Source organism: Prionailurus bengalensis, chromosome C1, assembly GCF_016509475.1.
Source record: "Prionailurus bengalensis isolate Pbe53 chromosome C1, Fcat_Pben_1.1_paternal_pri, whole genome shotgun sequence".
In the NCBI taxonomy this organism is placed as follows: domain Eukaryota; kingdom Metazoa; phylum Chordata; class Mammalia; order Carnivora; family Felidae; genus Prionailurus; species Prionailurus bengalensis.
In genome coordinates, this window is record NC_057345.1 from 52,793,213 (window position 1) to 52,812,990 (window position 19,778).

Genomic DNA, 19,778 nt, shown 5'->3' on the forward strand with positions numbered 1-19,778 from the left:
TTGAGACTGTTTAAGCATGAGATTAATGATTTTGGAAAAGCTATAGATGTTCAGAGGGGAAAAAGTGGCCCACTCTAACATCTCAATTCCAGCATTACTTCAGGAAACTCTCTCTCTCAGAGAGACACAATTAAAAACAATTTCTAACTTTTTTAACCCCAGTATAATTAACGTACAGTGTTATATTAGTTTCAGTGTACAATATAGTGATTCAACAATTCTATACATCACCTAGTGCTCATCATGATCAGTGCATTCTTAATCCCTTTCACCTGTTTCACTCCTCTCCTCATCTCCTCACCCACCTCCCCTCTGGGAACCATCAGTTTGTTCTCTCCAGGAGATACAACTTGACTTGATAAATACAATGTACACAACTATCCAGTCCAGTGTCAACATGATGCCATTAACTAGATATACATTATTGTCAAACTCTGGTACTGTAAAACCATCATCAACTTTTCGTCATGAGGGAGAAAGTTCTAGCATGAGGAGAATCTACATCCCTGGTTTCTCGGTGTTTTCTTTTTCCCTCTTCCTTTTGTCAGCCATTTGGTTTTATTGTTCATCAGTACCTTCAGAGGGGTGCAAGAAAATGAAGCCAGTACATTGACTGCCATTCCGCAACTCTGGAAAATTGCCTGTCTTCACTGAATTTCCTCATGAGTAAAGTGAAGATGGTAATTAGTACTGACCTTGTAGAATTGTTCTAAGAATGAAATGAATTTGCATGGCTTAGAACAGTGCAAAGCACATGGCAAACGCTATGCCATTTTTTACTGTCTTCATCATCTCCACCATTATCACTGTGTGGTTCTGTCTTGCTTGTCCCTGCCTCTGATACACACTCTTCTCAGGCTGTACAGCTGTGGTACACACACTGTCCCCAGATTTTCATCTCCTTTATAGAAGACAAATATTTATATCTCCTTTTCCATATCTTAGATCTTAATAAGAGTGCTTAAGTTCGGCCTTCTGAGAAACTACCAATTTTGTTGTTGATGACTGACCTGAACAGATTTTCATATCTTTTAGCATTGGGAGTGCCTTAGGGACCATAACAAAAGCCCTCTCATTTAAAGGTGAGAATACTGAGCCTTAGAGAGGTTGTTTACCCATCTGTGATGGATGTACATCAGATATTATGGTTAGAACTTGGGAATCTTGACTTTAATCCCAAACTGTTAATTCCATTAATGTCTATATTGAGGGAGAGGAAGAAGAAATGGAAGACATGCTGCATAGAGATAGTCAATGCTGGCTTCATAGGAGTACCACTGTGATGATATGTCAAGAGGGCAAAGCTATGTGTTTTTATTGTGATAAGGGAGACCGGTACTTTGAAAGAGGAGAAAAGGGGCTGTGTTGTGATATTTATGAAGTCTGGGGATTTGTATTAATACAAAGATGGACCTTTGGGGTGCCTGGGTGACTTAGTCAGTGAAGCCTTTGATTTTGAGCCCTGCGTCTGGCTCTGTGCTGACAGCTCGGAGCCTAGAACCTGCTTCGGATTCTGTCTCTGTCTCTCTATGCCCTTCCCCCACTCATGCTCTGTCTCTGTCTTCTCAGAAATAAATAAACATTGGGGCGCCTGGGTGGCGCAGTCGGTTAAGCGTCCGACTTCAGCCAGGTCACGATCTCGCGGTCTGGGAGTTCGAGCCCCGCGTCAGGCTCTGGGCTGATGGCTCGGAGCCTGGAGCCTGTTTCCAATTCTGTGTCTCCCTCTCTCTCTGCCCCTCCCCCGTTCATGCTCTGTCTCTCTCTGTCCCAAAAATAAATAAACGTTGAAAAAAAAATTTAAAAAAAAAAAAAAAAAAAAAAAAAGAAATAAATAAACATTAAAAAAAAACTAAAAAAAAAGATGGATCTTTGAATGCAAGAACTTAATTGAGGTGCATAACAATCAAGCTCTAATCGTTCAGAATTAGTGAACACAACCATGTATGAGAATGACAGAGAGGAAATAGTCATGTCATGCTCTCTAAGAAAAAGTTGATCAGATGTTTTTTCAATGGATTTTTCAGGAATTTATCTGCAACCTTTATCTTCCTGGCTGAGACTTTTCTGGCATCGTGAAGTCATGTTGATGAAGAGAATGAAATAGTAAAGCCATAGGAATGTGGACAGTAAGCTGTGTGGTGTAGATAATTCTGGTCTCAACAATTATTACACATTTCTTAGGCACCAACTATGTGTCAGATTATTTACACACTTGTTTTGTTGAAAGTTCAATATAGGCAGGGATCACATTTATTTTGTAGATTGTTCTGTCTATAGTTCCTAAATATCAGCACATGGTAAACAATCTAAAAAATTGTAAAATGTTTTAATTTTGTTATAACATTATACATAATAACACTATGCACTATGGATATATAAACCAAAGAAATTCTAATAAGTTCCTTAAGGGAACATATATGAGAATGTTTATCATAGCATTGTTGGTGGTAGCTGGGAATTGGCAATAATCTGGATGCCTATCTGTGTGAGGGTTCTCCAGAGAAACGGAACCAATAGAATATGTGTATACCTCTCTCTTCCTCTGTACATGTATGTGTGTGTGTGTGTGTATGGATGGATGATGGATGGATGTAAGGATGATGGATGGATGGATGGATGGATAGATAAACAGGTAGGTAGATAGATAGAGATAGATTTGTTTTAAGGAATTGGCTCATGTGATTATGGAGGCTGGCCGGTCCAAAATCTGCAGAGTGGGTTGGCAGGCTAGAGACCAGGGAAGAGCCGATGCTACAGTTCAATTTAGAAGGCTCTCTGCTGGCAGAATTCCCTCTCTCTTGGAGAAAATCAGCCTTTTGTTCCATTAAGGCCTTCAGCTGGTTGGGTGAGGCCCACCCACATTATGAAAGGCAATCTTTACTCAAAGTCCACCAATGTTAATTTCATTTAAAAACACAGAAACATCTGGGCACTGTGGGCCACCCAAGTCAACACATAAAATTAACTATCGCACCATTCCTGTAGGATTAGATAGGTAAAATTTAATGGATACAGACCCCAGGATACTGTATCAGTAAGTGTCCCAATAGGAAAGAGATGGCCAGTTCAAGAGAGTTCAAATGAAAAGCATTTAGCAAAGATACTGTTTATGATGGTAGACAAAGTTAAGGGAACAACAGGGACAGTAAGTCACCCAGGGACTATCAAGTAGGGTAAACCCTCATCACCCCTATGTCCAAAAGATAAGGGGAGAGGATGATGTAATTGGAGCCTAGTGAGACCAGAGCCATAGAGGGGAGGTAAGCCAGCAGAAGCTGGCTGTGACCTCAAAGGAGCAGACCTACTGCCCAATTCTCAGTAAGGCAGGGAGAGAGGCGGGGAGCATGTTGAGAGCTTGCAGTGTGGCAGCCAATCGACCTGACCTCTCTTTCTTCCTACCCTCGGTCTTCTCTTGGTGCCTCCCATTGGTCAAACACAACCAGAAAGAGGCCAGTAGGCCTAGGCTCTGGCTAATGTGTCTGTAAGGATCAGCCGTGGGGGCACAGAGCTAGGCAAGGAGTGACCCAATGGCCTAGAAAGGGCCAAAGACAAAAGGCCAGTATAAACAGTAGGTAGCAGTTAGAAGTCATGGTATAGATATGCTTAGAATGACATGGATGAATCTGAAAGTGTAACATGAGGCAAAAAAGGTGAGAAACAGAAAGAGGTCTAAAACACAATTCCACTTACAAAAATTAAAATACATATACATAAAACAACAATGCACATTTGCCAGAGTATTTAGGAACAAAAGCATATATACATCAAACACTGCGGAATGGCTGCACATGGTAGAGGAGAGGAATGTGGATTTAAAGGGATTAACCAGAAACGTAAATAAGAAAAGGACCAGTGTTGATAGTGTGCTATGAGTGAAGAGAAGGATTAACTCAACCCCCTGCATCACGGTCCAACTTTTTCACAAAAACTAAAAATGCCATTGATATTAACTTCTCTGTGATAAGGACGAGGCAGCTAAGGCCTTGAGGAGTTTGAGGAGCCAGCCTGAGGTTATGAATGTAGTAGGAGATCCCTTGAGGAAATGAGAGGCCAGAGACATCCTTGGTGCAGACCCTTCAGTCACATTGCCATGGCCCTATCTCTGTGGGACGTTGGCTCCACACAATGCAATGATGTAAGACCTGTGTGCACCCACATCACTGCTGTTCATTTTTGTGTTCCTGCCTGGTGACCAGTGAGGACCTTTTTGAGTTTGAGGACTTACTTTAGAAAAGTACCAGTGTCAACATTATACCTATCATTAGCCAAAGCTTCTGTAAATGGTGTCATTTTGGGGGAGGTAATTGTCAGGTTGGGCCTGAGCAGACACACAACTCAGCTGTTATCTGCAAGGTCGTTTTCAATCTTTTGCCCTTTTCCATCTGTCAACAGGCGTCTCACTTGGTTTATGTTAAGCTTAGAAAATGAGGTTTGGTTTTATCCAGGGGGTGGATAGCCTGAGCTGCTTGGCTCTGGAAAGGAAGGCTGTGGGGATGGTCTTAGCCACTCTGGGGCTCTGTGTAAGGGGGCCGAGGAGCACTTGCCCTCAAAGGATGCTTGTCTCTGGGGCCAGAGTGTTGTCTGCCCACAAATGTAATCCTTTTCCCTGAAGAGGTCCCTGGGCTAGGTTTCCAGGACTGGGCAATTACGGGAATGGCCCCACAAACACTGTAGTGATCACATTAGCAGATTGTGAGAGGAAGGCAGACGATACTTTTTTGATTCTGGGAAAAATAAGAAGAAAAAATAGACGCTTGTGTGAATCACTCATGCTGCCACATCAGAGAAACCTGAATCGGTTTAGAGCAATTAATACCGACAACAGTAGCGAGAGTGACTCTAAAACCCACTACCATCATTTGTTTATCTGTTCTATAGGAGGCACGGTGCTCAAGGTTGACATCTGTGTTCTCAGTCTGTGCTGGGACCGGGTGACTTGGGGCTGGAAGCCCAGAGAAGCTTGAAGCTTCCGGGGTGGAGCTAAGTGGAACCTTCCCGAAGTTGGGATTGATGCTTATCTTAAAGGCAGGGATTTATGTTGCGGTTGTTCTCTCCTCTCCTTGCCTGGAGGGTGCTCTTGTGCTACCTTCTGAAAGGACCTCAGATGAGAAGGGAGTTCACGCAAACACACAGTCAGACACGGATCTGCCAGACTGGGCTGACTGGCCGATGGAGGATTCCCTTGGCAACTGGTGCCTGAATGTGAATATGCCCCACTTCTGGCCGTTTGTTTTCAGTACTTTGCTCTTGCTGCCTTGCCTTTTTTTCTCTCTTTTAACAATGTTTTGTTCTAGTAGCAAAAGATACTAAAAATAAAAAATAAAATAGTCATAATCAACGACAGGCACTGTTCTCATCACTTTAGGATCTCATTCGATCCTCTGTGTAACCTTGTATGTTATTATCCCCGATTGACAGATGAAGAAACTGAAGCCTGAGCAGTTTAAGAAACTAGTTCAAGATCGTACAGCTAGACTATTGAGAAGCAGGGAACAGAACCCTGTGCTGTTTTCCTTCAAAGCCCAGGATACTTTCTGCTGGGCCACGTTGCCTATAAAGTGGGGATGGTAATAATAGTTGCCCTGCTTGCTTTGCAAGCCTGTGGTGAGAATCAAATGAGGCAGTAATTAGGAAAGCACTTTGAAAATTGCAAAGCACTATATAAATATATGGTATTATTCTAATGTATCACTGGCCTACAAAAACACTGCTTCAACATTTCATTTAGGAGAAGACCCACCAGACCATTATTCAATAAGATAACACCACATGTGATCCTTTTATCATTCAAAGAATGTTTATGAAGTCTACAAAACCAGAACCATTAGGAAGGTTTTGTTTTCTGGGTAGGCTCAGTAAACTTGGAGCCAGCTCAAGAAGTCTTTAAATAGCCAGGAAGTTAAACTGAAGAGACTGCATTAAGCCTCAGAGAATTGAATATCCTTTCACGGACTCTGGGAGTTTAAAATATATGCTTTTGATAAATTAGAATGTTCCTGAGAGTTGCTTTCAAGGAGTTGAATGGGAATCCCTTTGGGATTAAAGGGCGCTGTAATAGCAATACAAAATAATAATGGTCATTATGACCGGTGGGGCAGAGGGAAGTGCAGTAACTATCTAACCAGACTTCCTGGTTAACTAGATACATAACAAATTATTTAATCTGTGCCTTAGTGTTCTCCCTGGTAAAAATGGGAATAATAATATTACCTATCTGGTAAGGCAGTTGTGATAATGAAATAAGTAATTGAAACAGTGACTGGTACGTGATAACTCTCAGTAGAAGTTACCTCATGCTGTTATTGTGACTTATTAAGCACATAAAACATGAACTACACAAGATGAAAATATTAAAGATACTGGATTTAACTGTAATGATTAAGAGCTTCCAATGTGCCAGGTATTATACTTCACACTTTATAAATATTATCTCTTTACTCATTGTAACCACCGCCGCGAAGAGATTTTATCACCTCACATTTTACAGATGTGGAAACTGAGGTCCAGAGTATAATAGTGTGAATTGCTCTCTAAGACTTATTTATTCTTTACTACTTCCCCAAACTACCAAAGCCTGGCAGCTGGTAGAAAGTCCTCTGGCCTTGGATCTGACTGACACTGAGGATGGGAGAGAAGTGCTGTCCAGTGTCCTAAGCGCTGACAACACTGTTGACACATGGACATCCAGGGCAAGGAAGGCCTGTCTAGAAACAATGGCCCAAAAAGTTGAGGTTGGCCTTTCCACACCTTTTCAGAGTTCTAGGCTAACCCATGATTATGCTTTCCACTTTGGGCTATTCTTGAAGCTGCTTTGAACCAGGCTTTAAGTTTTAAAAATATTCAGTAAGACAGGAGTGTTGCAATAACTCAGGATGTCCAGCTGGGTTGATGCAGGATGATATCGCATCAGACCACAGCTTTAAAACTTCCTGTAGTTCCTCATTGTCTAAAAGGAAAATGTCCTGGTTCTTTTTTTTTTTTTTTAATGTTTATTTATTTTTGAGAGAGAAAGAGAATATGAGCGGGGGAGGGGCAGAGAGAGGGGTTGACACAGAATCCGAAGCAGGCTCCAGGCCCCGAGCTGTCAGTACAGAGCCTGACGTGGGGCTTGAACTCACAAACCATGAGATCATGACCTGAGCCAAAGTTGGGTGCTTAACCAACTGAGCCACCCCGGCGCCCCTGTCCTGATTCTTTACTATTGTGGTAGAGTGGAGTAAGTATGACCTTCAAGGTCCAAGAGTGAATCTTGGCTCTGTCATCACATAGATGCATGAATTTTGAGCTGAGATTAATTTTCATGTGATGAGCCACAGTTTGCTCATCTACTATATAATGCTTCCTTGCCAGGTTATTGTAAAAATCAAATAAGATACAAAGGGTTGCAAAGTACCCTGTCCCACGTGGCTCACTAAACTATGGTTTAGTGATTACATTCTCTTAGCAAGGCCCTCAGTCTTTTTGTTAATAAACTCTCTCTCTATGTGCCCTATAGTTTATGAAGACCAAGTTGAGATGTGCCATTCCCAAATTTACTACAGAAATGAGATCATTTATATGGAATTGCCTAGCTTAATGCCTGGAAAAAAATAGGCTATAAGCAAGGTAGAATGAATGAGGGTGGCCAAAAGGTAGGAGATAGGATATTGAGACATTGTTGTTTCCCAAGGGGTCTGCATACTGCCCTGGGAACCTCAAACTCAGGGAAGCCAAAGGGGGCAGGGTGGAAGGAAGGAATCTGATTAATGAGAAATCGTTTTGGGGGCCTGTATATTGTTGCCCCTTCCCCCCTAAGTATTTACCTCCCTCAGCCATCCCCAAACCAGACCACAACCAATCACATTTAAAGTTTGTCATTTGTCGGGGCACCTGGGTGGCTCAGTTGGTTAAGTGTCAGACTCTCTATCTCAACTCAGGTCATGATCTTATGGTTCGCGAGATCGAGCCCCACATCTAGCTTTATGCTGACAGCACGGAGCCTGCTTGGGTTTCTCTCCCTCTGTCTCTGCTCCTCCCCAGCTGGCACTATCACATTCTCTCTCTCTCTCTCTCTCTCTCTCTCTCTCTCTCTCTCAAAATAAATAAACTTATTTGTCATCCTTGAAAGAGTACCATACAGAAGAGGATGAAATTAAGTGCATAGAGATTACTTTGTAATTCAGATAATTATCTCTGGCTAATTCCACATTGGGTACAGTCTTGTAAATGTCATTAGGGTCTCAGATCTAGCTGCTCCTGCTGACTTCATGGTGACTTTCTTTTTATCAAACATATGTTCCCAAAAGAGTTCCTCTGCAGAGAGCCATTTAAGGGCTCAGGCAGCCTTCCAAAGTTGGTTTGGGGATGCATGGGAATCCTGCATTTAGGATCCTGACTTAATGTGTATTTTAATACTGATGTTTCTTTTGGTCCTTTTCCATGTATTGGATAGCTGGAAATAGACAGATACACAAGATGAAGTCTCCTTCGTTTCTGTAGGAACACATTTTATATCTAGCATTGTCAGCTCATTAACTGTTCCACCTAAGCGAATTTTCCAACTGATCGAAGCATTGCCCATTAAATGCCAAATGGTTTGCTATTTAATGGAAATCTTCCTTAATGGATTGCCCACACACCTCTGTCTTCTAAAAAAAAAGAATTACCTTTTCAAAATAATGCATGGTCATCATTATGAATTATTGGATGGCACCGCAATAGAGTACATAGCCAGGGTCTGTTGAAAGTTGGACTAATTGCCCCAAGCTGTTGAGCTTTTTGAGTACTCGAGTCTCCTTTCTTTCTCCTTAGAGTACATTCTAGTTTATCTGCCTACATCTCCTTTCCTACTCTCAATTTGTTATGTCTATCAACTCTGGACTGGGAAAACTGATAACTAAGCTTATGAAAAGTACATATAAATAGCTTCTAGGTGAAGATCTTTTGAGCGTTTCTAAGGAGTAAACCTTAGTGCATAAATCTAGGTTGGTTCACCAAAACAAAGAGTCTTTACTTGGACAATATTTTTGTCAGATATTTATTTACCTAGTCTGCCAAATTTGAGTCACAGGAACCCAGTCCAAGTGTTGACTGGGACCTCCAAGTTACTGCTACCTAAGGTGGTTCCTTTAAGTGGGATTTATATGACCTTCAAAAGATTCATTCAATCATTTCTTGTTTATTGCCAGACACTGAGCTAAGCTTTGACTGTCTAGACAGGCACAGTCCCTACCCCTGGGATTCTGAGAGTCTAGGTGAAAACAAAATATAGAAATAGATGAACTTGAAAACTGAATAAAGGGGTATATGACTGGGTTCCATACAGCTCAGAGAAGGGGATGGTGTCTGCTTAGGAAGGATGAAAGACAAGAGGAGAAAATTTGCTCCCTCTCTACCTCCCTCCTTTATTTCATTTATGTCTTTCTCTCATTCTGACATTCCATAAATGCTTATTCAGCACCAGTTATATTCCTTGCACTGAGATTGCAGTAGTGGATAAGACAAACATGATCCCTTTTCTAATTTGATTATCAGAGAATGAATGGGGAGGAGGGGCAGAGGGAAGAAATGGGCAGCCCAGTAAAGAGAGTCAAAGATTGAAATGGCAGAGTGTGTTTGGGCTGGGGAGCTGTAATTTAGCATGGAGTAATGGGAGACAAGATTATAAATGACTTTGCAAGCCCTGCTGAGGGCTTTGAACTTCTCTCGTGTGCAATAGATGCCCAGCGAAGGTTCTAACCACGGGGTTCATAAAAGTGTTGGCCGTATGGCGGTGAACGATGACATGGAAAATGGGTGGAAGCACGGAACCAAACCCATGCCGTCTGAAAAATTATGCATAATTTTCAACTTTACCTTTAGGTTTAAATTCTGGGTTTTCAGCCTCAGTTACCCAGAATTCATCAACAGCTTTTTTGTTACTTCTGCCTTTGCTCCACCCCGCCCCCCCACCTTGACCGCTGTTATGCAGATCTAAGCAATCAGAACCGTAGGGGGAATGAGAGGCTGCCTGACTCTGAGAATGGGCTAATACATGAGTCAGCCAGGGTTTTGCTGTGGAATGATTCCAGTGGAATTTATTAATGACTGAATTACACCCCATGTTGTCCTGGTTCTTAACCCACATCATGAAGATTAAATGAGATAATGAGTGTGAAATTCTTTTGCCTGACCCATAAACACTAAGTAAACAGCAGTTGTTTTTAGCCATGCTTATTCCACTTTGTCATGCTGCCTGCCAATTTAACACGCTTTGCTTTTTTTGTTGTTCTTGTTTTAAGGTATGTGGGCTCTCAGCTTATCCCCACTGTTCTGTTAGCTCCTCAATTTGGGGACTGGGCATGTTAATTAATCTTTGTATCATGACTTTTCATTTAGATTATTTAATGTGTCATATCCTGATCAGTAATGCAGAGACACACATGCTTGCAGAGAGCAACAAAAATTCAGTTTAAATTTATCATTGCATTTCAACCAGAGGAAAATTTGAGGTTAGTGTTCCTGGAGGTTTTAATGAGAACAACATTCTCTTTGCATTATCAATGTTCCTCAGTCCTCACTTGGCTAGAGCAACTACCTCTGGCTTCAGTTAGCTATTTACATTCCCCTATTTTTATATAAATTGTGCTATATTAGCATATATTTCACACTGTGACCTAGTGTTTCCCAGGCCTTTTAAGCCAGGCTATTTGTACATTAGTCAACGTCAACGGAAGTAAAATTGCAAATTGAGTACAGACTATAGCCCTGCTACATTGCCCGCTCTGTCATGCTGAAATGGATCCCTTGTTCTAAGAAGATTTGCTGTGAAATACAGTCTATTTACATTAAGAAGACCTCTGTATATTTAAGGCATAATTGTTTCAGGGCCTTCATTAATTCTTGAACTGCAAGACCTGGGTTTTCTTTTCTCGTATCTTTTCTCTAACAATGGTAGTCAGAGGTTTCCAAAAAAAAAATAATAATAACAAATTGGTCCTCATTAAAATGGAGCTGGGAATGGTTTTCTGGTAATATGCTTTACAAACAATGAGAGAATCTGATTGTAAATCAACTCCAGGACCCAGCCGTCTCAGGGTCTAGGCTGGGAAGCTCCAAGATAAAAGGTAGTCTGTATTTTTCTGGAAAAATAAAACAATTTTTTACTTCTGTAATTGATGAAGTGCTTATCTTGCCCTAGAATTTTAGAGTTGGAAGGGGTCTCAGAGTTTATTTAAACCAGCCCCTTCCTGGAATAATAATCCTTTCCTCAGTATCTCTGACATATGGACATCTAGTCTCTGCTTGAACACTTCTAGCCATGGACAGCTCACTCCTTTAAAAAAAAAATACATTGTGGCTAAGTAACGCGTAATATATAAATAACCACTTTATTTTTTTATTTTTTTAAATGTTTATTGATTTTTGAGAGAGAGAGAGAGAGCGCACAAGCAGGGGAGGGACAAAGTGAGAGGGAGACACAGAATCTGAAGCAGGCTCCAGGCTCTGAGCTGTCAGAGCAGAGCTGATGAGGGGCTCTGACCCGTGAACTGTGGAATCATGACGTGAGCTGAAGTTAGATGCTTAAGTGACTGAGCCACCCCGGAGTCCCTATAAGTAACCATTTTAACCATCTTTATGTGTACAGTTCAGTGGCATTAAGTTCAGTCATACTGTTTTGTAGTCATCACCACTGTCCATCTCTAGAACTTCTTCATCTTTCCAGATTGAAACTCTGTATCCATTAGACAATGATGCCCCATTCCCTCCTCCCCCACAACTTCTGGCAACTACAATCCAACCTCTGTCTCCATGAATTTGACTAATCTAGGTACCTCATATAATTGGAATCATATCATATTTGTCCTTTTGTGGCTGGTTTATTTTACTTCACGTAAAGTCTTCAATGTTCATCCTTGTAGCAGGTATCAGAATTTCCCTTCTTTTTAAGGTTTAGTAATATTTCGTTGTACGTATATATGACATTCTGTTTATCAGTTTATCCGAAAATGGGCACTTGGATTGCTTCCACCTTTTGGCTATTGTGAATAATGCTGCTATGAACATGGGTATACAAATATATCTTTAAGTCCCTGCTCTCAGTTCCTTTGTGTGTAGACCCAGAAATAGAATTTCTGGATCATATGGTAATTCTGCATTTAAGTTTTTGAGGAACTGCCGTCCCATCTTCCACAATGGTGGCACCATTTTACAATTCTGCCAGCAGTGCACGAGGGTTCCAGCTTCTCTACATTCTCACCAACACTTGCTATCTTTTGTGTTTTTTAACTCGTTTTTACACACTGTAATATAATTGTAAGAGCATGGACTTTAGCTTTGAAACCTGGCACAGCCTCATACTGATTTCTCTAAGCCTCAGTTTATTTTTTTGTAAAATGTAAATAAAGAGCTGCTGCTGATGATTATGATAACCTTATAAAATTAATGAGGATAAAATGAGATAATTCCTGTAAAAAATACTTAGCTCAGTGTCTGAAAATAGCAGGCTGTCAGTGAATATTTGTTTTTATTTTTTTGGGTAGTCATTGATCAGTCCATTCTATCTGGGGACTCCTCTGATTGTTAGATTGCCTTCTTTATTTTCAGTTAAAACCTGTTTTGATGTAACTTCTGTAACTTGTGTAACGGTTGCCTGCATTCATTGGTCCTGATTCCATTCTTCACAGCCTCACAGAATAAATCATATCTTTCTTCCACATATCACCTCTCTGATATTTGAAAACAGCCATCAATTATTCACTAGTCTTCCCTTGCTTTGGCCAAACATGCCGAGTTCCTTCATTGTTTCTTTTTTTTTTTTTTAATTCTTAATGTTTATTTATTTTTTGAGAGACAGAGAGAGAGCACAAGCAAGGAAGGGGCAAAGAGAGAGGGGGAGACACAGAATCCGAAGCAGGCTCCAAGCTCTGAACTGTCAGCACAGAGCCCAACAGGGTGCTTGAACTCACCAATCACAAGATCATGACCTGAGCTGAAGTCAGACGCTTAACTGACTGAGCCACTCAGGCACCCCTCCTTCATTGTTTCTTAAGTGATGTGGTTTCTAGGTCTCTCATCATGTTTCTCGACTGATGCTGGACCGCAGTTTGTCTCCTAGAATAGAGTGACTGGAAATTTCATCATCTCTCCCATTTTTTTGGCTTTGTTCCCTAACAGCAATATCCATATGGAAGAATGGATGTGTGGATATTGGTGAATCAACAAAATAAGCTGCCCCTCATTTCTTTCCAGTGTTTCTTCCTCATTGCTCAGAATGCCTCATGTCCAAAGCACTTGCTTTTTTTCAGTTTGCAATCAGCCTTCCATCATTTCAAATTGTCTCCATTTGTTTTATCTTTCCTAACTGTCAGCTCCTTAACAGGAAACAGGTAGTCCCTACTCCCATATACCTTCTCCATGGTCCCACCAGCAAACAGAGGGCACAAGGGCTGTGTGTTTTGAAATAAAAGTGTGGTATACTCTTAAATATGGAGTCATGTATTCTGATGTAGTCACAGGATCCTTTGAGAGCACTGGCTGGAATATAGGTCTTTTCCATTGTTGAAGTGAATATCTGAAGACTTGCCCAGGAAGAGAAGGCTGGGGTGGGAGGGTATTTTGGCTGAAACTCCAAGGAGCACTTTGAACTTGGGTCATCAGACGTAAAAGTCTAGGGAGGGCTTGCTTCACCCCACCCCACCCCACCCTGTCCTGTAATTCCTTGACTCTCCAATGCCAAGCTAAATTGCCAGTTTCCAAATTTGCCCTTAGGAGGATGAACAGAGTGAAGTAGTGGTGTGTTTTTGAAAGGACCTGAGCAGTTGAGAGTATCCCGCATATTTCTGATTTACATGCCTAACTCATCTCAATGTCTTTTTTTTTTATGAGCTCTTTAGCATCCTACAAGACTTCTCTGTTTCATCATGAACGGTTTTACCCTGAAAAACAAAATCCCAAACGTCTTTTCCAGAGAAGGGAAGTTGTATTTTTGTCAAGGATAAAATACTCGAATGGTACTCTTTTCCAGCAACTCAACTGAATGTTTGAAAACCTAGTTCCTCATGTATCATGTCATGTGTTTACATTAAAAAAAAAAAAAAGGTAAAAGCCAGATTTTCTTCCTGTCTTTAAAAACAACAACAAAGAAAGTGACAGGGAAGGGGGAATAACTCACTTTTTTGGCATTTTAATAGAGTACCCAGAATCCTCCAAACATAAGATACTATTATAGTTGAAAGGCACGTTAAAACTATGTGTAAGCTAAAAACCCCATCTTTGTAGGAAAAGACTGGTAGATTCACTCACAATTGACATACGTGAGCTTTATGGCATGGTTTTGGGACTTCTATTTTACCCACTCAGAACACTGAAAAATATTGATCTATAGTTCACAACCATTTTTCAGACATTTGGGGTTGCCAAATTGCTGACATACAGCTAAATAAGGTTTTATTTTGCAAAGTCAATGCAATGTGGGCCCTTCTTAGTTTGCCTGTTTGCCATATATGCCTTTGGAATGATGCCGTGCATGCCTGGTGATGACACCCAGCACAAGCATTCTGCAGCTGGTGGTGTAGAAAACCAGCCAATCACCATTGAATGAATGGCAGAGAGAGGCAGCCTGTGGTCACCATTGTCTCCCATGTGTCATTTAGGCTCTGGTTGGTTTATCTGTGATTTCACTTTTGTTACATTGTGATTGAGTTGCTATACCCATTGAGGTCTGCCATCTGGGGAAGTTTGAAGACATCAGGAATTAATGCTTTTGAGTTTCTTTAAGGTAAAGAAAGGAAGACCGAGGGATGTCTACACAAAAAAAGAATACCCTAATAGGGGATTATCAATAGCTGTTAGCCTCGAAGCGTGTTAGGGAAGCCAGACTACCATCACCAACATCATTGCCAAAAAATCTGATGACCCTTCTCTCCTCTGTTTCACCTTTCTTGCCACACTTCACATTTCAGTATGGAGAACATGATATGATAATGTGAACAGAGAATGTGATAATCTGTCCAGTGTGACCAAAATTCCCTGACCTTATATTTTAACATTGCAATTTTGGGGGAGAATTTCTTTTGATGTATTTTTTTGTTTCGTTTTGTGAACTTAAAAAAAAAACACCCACAACCCTTGTAGATGTTGGAATTTAAAATATAAGTACTAAGTGATACCTATAATGCCCAGAGAATGGAGAGAAAAAAAAATCCCTGCATTGGTTAGTTATGTCATGTGGATTTCTGCTCAGAGTATTTTGTGTTTAAAGCTATGGCATATATACACATGTCCTAGTAAACTAGTGATGGTTTGAATAGAGGCCACTCTAGAGTAGGGGACAGAACCATGGGCTCACGTCTTAATTGGCTCCATTATTAGCAACGACTTTTGGCATATCGCTAATTCTTAGTCACAATGAAAATGGGGATAATAACCTTTCAATAAATGTTTGTGAGAACATGCGTAAATATATTTTGCACACTATCATTGATATAGGAAATATGACTAACATGGTTGTCCTGTCACTGTTGTGTTTGCTGAAGTCCTCCTCTCACGTTGCCTCTTCCTCCCACTCATTGCTGTCACTGCTCCCTTTTATTCCTGTGTGAACCACTAAGGCAGGTCCTGCACCTCTTGACCTGGTGTCTTCTGCCTGCCAGTCAATGAGATTCAACAAATATCAGGTCCCTAATGAGTGTTGGCCCTGGAGGATATAAAGATGAGTACTCAAAAGAAGCAAAAATGAACGTGCAGCAATATATAATGAACTGTTTGTAGTTCCCCAAATTTGCTCAGCTCTCTGGGACAAAAGAGCCTTTTGTCTGCCTAGCTAATGTCTACTTGTCCTTGAAGACTCAGCTCAAGAGTCAACATCCCTTGACAACCTTTGATGATTACTTCTATTACTCTCCCATCCACTCTGATGAGGTGCTCTTCCTCTGGAGTACCATAACATGCTGGGCACACCTTGAGAGAAACATTCATCATACAAAGTTGTAATCATTGAGTCTTCTTTTTTTTTTTTTTTTAGCTCTCTCATTTTGCATGTGCTATAAAAATTTTAAAGCACAAAAGGATAGACAGTAAAAAGTTAGTCTCCTCATTTCTGACTTGCAGCCCCCAGTTTCCTCCTCATATGTTGACATTTCCCTACTTTTGTATATCCCTTTTATAGCTGTTCACAGGGCATTTGCATTTAAAACTTCACCAATTGCCAAGTTGTACAAACTTATACTCCTACCAGTATAAGGGTTCCTGTTTCCCCATGTCCCTCTCAATATGGTGAGTTATCAATCTCTTTTAAAATTTCTAATCTGATCGGGAGGAAATGACATCTCATTGACGTTTTAATTTACATTTCTTATTTTGTCAGTGAATTTAGCATTTTTCCATATATGCATCTGGAATGATGCCATGCATGCCTGGTGTATTTCAAAACCACATATATTCCCTTATCTGTAAATTGTCTATTCATTTCCACTTATCTATTGCTTTCTTGGGGTTCTTCTTCTCTCTCTCTTTTTTTTTTTTTGCTTCTTTGTAGAACTTTTGCTTACTATATTATAGCAGCTAGCCCTTTGCCTTTTGAGCTGCAATAATTTTTTTCTTTCCACTTTCTCATTTGTTATTTGATATTATTTTTGCTTTTTTCCTTGTAGAACATTTTTAATGCCATCAAATTTATCATCTTTCTTTTTATGGATTTTAAATCTGGTGTTAAATATTGAAAAGCCCTTTTCACTCCCAAGATTGCCACATAAATTTTTCCCATGTGCTGAGGATAAACTTGCTTAATGGGAACCTTGAGGGAGCAGGTCAGGATAAATGAGGGCAGCAGAGCAGGCTTGTGAGGAAGGCCTTCTAGTAGATGATGTCACAGCATGGGCCCTCGACCGACCGTGAACTCAAGGGAGAGGCAGCATGACAGAACCCATCAGATTGCTTCTCTTTCCCAAACGGTTCCACCAGACACAACAAATTGCCCCAAATACCTTGATCATCCCTGACTGGAAACGGATGACTGCATTCCTGGTGGGGAAGGTATACACCTTCTCCAAGCAAAGCAGCTATTAAGAACATCCTCTTATCAGCCGGAGATCAAGTAGCCCATCTTGGGAGGTGACACACATGAGCGAACAGGCCGCCCCATCCATCATGTGCACAGTAGCATTGGTTGTTCTTGTTCACTGCGGTTGACTAGAAAGGGCTCCTGAGATGCTGCTGTTTGACAGCTCTTGGAGGAGAAAAAGCCTCCTTTTCACATAAGAGGGGCTCTTCGGCAAATCCAAAGCATGGTCCCGCATTGCTGTGAAAAGTTCCCGTGCCTGCAACCACAAGTGCCAACGCAGCTTGAAGGCTGCTGGAGGAACTGCATTTCAACCCCTGGGAACCAACTCCAGCTGTTTTCATCAGGTCTGAAAACCATAGCAGTCTTGGTTGCTTGATGGTGGAAGCGAACAGTCACAAAATTAACTATGTGCAAAGTTATTTTTCTTTCCAGTGAGAGACATGAATAAAACAGTATGTTGCACGTGAGAATGACCAGATCTCCAACTCTGAATAGCAGTTGCTATAAGTTGAGCTCTGGATTTGTGGATGTGGGAATATCATTCCTTCCAGACCATTGTGTGAAAGAGATCCTGTACTTCTGCATCTCTTAGGTCTGAGCAGGTGAGCCGCCGACACACAGCCTTGTCCGACGAGGGTGGCTGGCTTCCACACTCAGTTCTTCACCATGCTTCACTGTGGAAGGAGGCTCCTCTCCCATTTGTCTCTTACTTCTGAAGGCACGGGAATATTTGAAATTTAGTCAGCTTGTTCGGTGGAAATAATGTGGGGTTTAGAATCAGGAAGAGGATTCAAATCCCAGCTTTTTCACTCCGTGGCTTTAGGCTGGTTCCTAACTTCACTGGGCCTTCATGTTCTTATCTTTAATTGGGTATCTATTACCCACACATGATCCTACATAAGCATCCCAAAACTTTGTGACCACACACAACGAGCATTTGTTTATCTCATGAGTCACTGTGTTGGCTGGTAGTTCTTTCATGTGGACAGGGCCAAGGTCTTGGCACATTCTGTTAGCCAAAGGCCAGCCCAGATTCAGGTTAGGGAAGTAGACTCCATCTCTTCGTGGGAAGAGCTACAAAAAGGTGTGGAGACACAGAGGAATGAACCTTGGCCATTTTGCATCCTACCACACTACCTTATACCAATAAATGTAATAATATATGGAGAGTGCAGCTATTATATCACCTATGCATTCAGAAAACATTTGTTGAGTGCCTACTATGTGTGCAATGCAATAGTTGATACTATGTGTAGAGGTAAGTAAGATTTTGTTCCTAGCTACAGGAAACATGCAATTTTTTTTAATTTTTATTTTTAAAATTTTTTTTTTAACGTTTATTTATTTTTGGGACAGAGAGAGACAGAGCATGAACGGGCGAGGGGCAGAGAGAGAGGGAGACACAGAATCGGAAACAGGCTCCAGGCTCTGAGCCATCAGCTCAGAGCCCGACGCGGGGCTCGAACTCACGGACCGCGAGATCGTGACCTGGCTGAAGTCGGACGCTTAACCGACTGCGCCACCCAGGCGCCCCTAATTTTTATTTTTAAATATTTGTTTATTTTTATTTTTATAGTTTTATTTATTTATTTTGAGAGAGACAGCACTGGTGGAGGAGGGGCAGAGAGAGAGGGAGACAGAGAATCCCAAGCAGGCTCTGTGCTGTTAACCCAGAGCCTGGCGTGGGGCTCGAACTCACAAACCATGAAATCATGACCTAAACCCAAATCCAGAGTCAGACACTTAACCAGCTGAGCCACCCAGATGCCCCAGGCAACATGCAATTTTTGTAAAGAAGCATGCTGAAACAATTGTGGGTTACCTTACAAACTGTGAAGTGTCTTAAGGGGGGAGCAAACAGAACACTATGGGACCTCAGAAGAGGGAGAGATTGAACTAAGAGGCTCTGGGAAGGGATTCTGGTCCCAACTTAGGCTCTGCATCATGTTTCCCTCTATTTAATTTTAATTATTGATCCCCTTAGGCTATCAACAATGACATGGTACAGGAAACCGAGTCCAGACGGGTGAAAGCATTTTAAACTGGAGTAATTTGAGGCAAATAGAGTATTTGAAAATTGCCAGCCATCTAGATCCTACACGCCCAGGCTAATATGGCTGGAGCAAAACCGTCTTACTATCTTGTAGGATAATAGTAATCCTCCTAAATTTACCTCTCTGATTAAAATAATTTCCACCAACCCAAGAGTCCCTCAATCCCATTAACTTAAACACTTGGTTTCCAGGGCCATCCAGAAGGTACAAATTATACTTTCAATAGATTTTTTTCTGAAAATAGTTCTTGTTAAAAACTTTACTCCTCACTCCTTGGAACTTTGAAATGATTGAATTAACAGTGTGCTGGAAGGTATTAGGGAAAACAAAAACAAAAACCTTAAAACTGGGGAAGAGTCTTCACCGGCAGTATAATAGAGAGCCTGCGTGGAGCCAGGTTTGGGGGAGGGGAGACCGTGGTTACCTTCTCCTGGCGGTTGATGACATGCCAGGGGACCTTAGGCGAGTTCTCTGGCCGAGTCTGGGTTTCTTCAACTCCAACCAGGGTATGATTATCTTGAGCCTTGATCCTTCACATGTGGAGTCATGAGCTCATGTCTGTTCTGTGTACAGACTTTCTTGAAAGGAAGAGAGCTACCTAAATACAAGGTACTTGTATTACTGTAAGGTGCTTGGAATCTTCATAGCCTTTTCAACTGCATCCAAAGTGGGCTTCTCTTAGTAAATGCTTTAAGTGGCTGAGA

At 41.3% G+C, this 19,778-nt stretch overlaps 1 protein-coding gene across 1 annotated transcript in view; it reads left to right on the forward strand.

Moving 5' to 3' along the window:
* Positions 1-19,778, forward strand: part of ROR1 (receptor tyrosine kinase like orphan receptor 1) — a 400,652-nt gene that overhangs the window by 197,690 nt on the left and 183,184 nt on the right. The gene's annotated exons all lie outside the window — the stretch shown is intronic.